The sequence below is a fragment of the Symsagittifera roscoffensis genome, chromosome 7, assembly GCF_963678635.1.
Source record: "Symsagittifera roscoffensis chromosome 7, txSymRosc1.1, whole genome shotgun sequence".
Classification (NCBI taxonomy): domain Eukaryota; kingdom Metazoa; phylum Xenacoelomorpha; order Acoela; family Convolutidae; genus Symsagittifera; species Symsagittifera roscoffensis.
This window is the reverse complement of record NC_087068.1, coordinates 45043322-45045772: the sequence shown is the minus strand read 5'-3', so window position 1 is coordinate 45045772 and position 2451 is coordinate 45043322.

The following is a 2451-nucleotide window of genomic DNA, read 5'->3' as shown; positions in this document are numbered from 1 at the left end:
TTTGTTTTTCATTTAAAAATGTCGATGAAAAATTGTAGAAAAAAAAACTTCACATCTTAGTTTTGCAGACTTTATGACGTCAAAGTTCGACACATATGCATTGAAGTAAATCATTCATATAATCAATAGAACGCCGAAAACTTTTATAAATCACAATTCCAATGAAAATGAGAAAAAAAATTATAAAATATGTTGTAATAACTGGCAAAAAGATAGAAACATCGATATAAAATATTATAACCGTAACCTCCTCAAGAACGCAAAAAAAAACGTACATCTTTTGGTAATTTTGATCTGATCTACTTTTCATTTATCGATATTAGTGTTCGTTGAAAGATAGCGTTTTTAAATAACGATTTCAAAAAACTTTTTGAAAAACTATGAAGTAATCGAAAAACAATTCAGCTAATTGAGAACGATAAAGACAACGTCCGTCAAAAGTTAACGGAAGCAATAAAACACCCCTATCATTAGTGAACCGTTTTATTTGCTCAAAAGTCGGCACAACCACATGCTCACATTAAGAAGCAGCCTAAATTTTTCCGACCTCTCTTTTGAATTGTTTTAGAAATTTAGACAAAAAAAATTAATTCATTTTTGATTCCAAAGAAAAACTTAAGTGGTTCAGAATCCAATCCGTTTAAAAACGTCATAGAAATAATTTTCGTTTCAAATTTTAAAATCATTGACTCCCTCACGCAAAGGGAGTGAACTTAGCAGTCTTTTTGTTTTTTTGTCCGCGCAAAACCAGCAAAGCCACCAAACAGCAAGAAAGTTTTGACTATGTATTGCTGAAAAAATCATTTGTAATTGTAATTTAAGAAATGTCATCTAACTTTTATAAAAATGTTAGTGACGAAAAAAAAAGTTTTAATTTTTTTAAAATTAAAAAAAAACACTAATTAAAAAACAGGATTTAAAATGAAGTGAGCGTCAAAAATTATTCAATAAATCAAACATTTAAAAGAAAAAAAGCACACTTATTTATTGATCATGTTACTTTATGGAAATCAAATGAATTTAAATTTATTCCAAGTAACCTAGGGCCTGGGTAGTCTAGTTCATATAAGCTGGCAAAAAGTTATTACGAATTTTCTAGTAGTGGCATTGTAGTTTCCAATCCAGCTAAAATTTTATCAATAGGAGTAACAACAGCTTTTGTGAAGCTGAGTCGAAAATATAAATGAAATCATTAAAAAGAAATGAAATGGGTTCGTATAAGCTTTTGCGACCGGCGTTTTGACCAAAGTTTTGAGTCCTGTTCGTTTACTGCAGAGACTACGACAATTTAAATATAAAATTCTAGGTTGCTTTTATATCATTGTATTTTTTGTCACCTCATTATAATTACACTAAGGCCCTGGATTTGGATGTATATCTCCTGATAGCATCATCAGGAATAGTAGCAACATAATCTCGGTAGTTATTTTACTGAGCCCAATAGAGCACCTATTTTTATATCTGATAATATGGCAGCCAAATGAGTTAAAAAGTAATCGTGTTTTACGTGATAGCTTAAAAAACAAGATATTCATCAATAACAGAAATACTTCCAAAACGAAATTTGTTAAGACTCTCAGGGCGATCATTTCACAAGAGCAAAGGACAAAAAACACCATTCAACCAGCTATCTACGTCTTGAAAAATAATTTAAGATGTATTGCGGCCCATGTAACTTTAAGAAACTGTTGGTACTTTCGATTAAATTTATTAGTACTGGCTATAACGAAGATGATTAAAAGTATTTTAATTATATTGTCTTGCATTGTTGAAGTTTGATTTTAATTGATTTCAAGGAAGAATATTAAAATATTGAAAAATATAGAAGCAAAAACAATTCCCTAAAAATGGTATACCTTTTTCATCTTTGAAATTCAAATTATCTAAAAATAAAAATGTACATTTCTTGTATTGTTTCATAAATTTGTTCAACGCTAAAATTTGAACAACCATGTTTTGCCCAAAATTATTTTAAAAAGCGTCAATTTTTAAGGCATTCGTATCAACGTTTTTCAGAACTCAACGAAATTTTAGTTGAAATAATCAATTTTGGTTGGAATTTGATCAGTGCAGTATTTACAAGCTCTTTATTTTGCCAGGAAAATTCTTCTACATCTATACATTTTTTCTCTGAACCGTATTTTTCAAGATTGCGCGCTTCAACTTTTGCATTCAACTTTTAAGCACCTCACTTTTATCCATAGTTGTACTGCCTTGTATGAATGTACACATGTAAAAAAAAGTAAATTTAATTAAAAAACTTTGCAACAACGTTTGGTCACTATTGCACAACAACCGCAGCCGGTCACCCAGTTAGAAAAACTTTGGCCCTGATAATTTTAAAAGCTGTTTTGAGTAGTTTATCGAAAACCGAAACAATAAAAAGCGAGTTTAAAATGAGCATCAATTTTGACAAATTTATTATTCATACAAAATTGTTGAAAAAAAAAC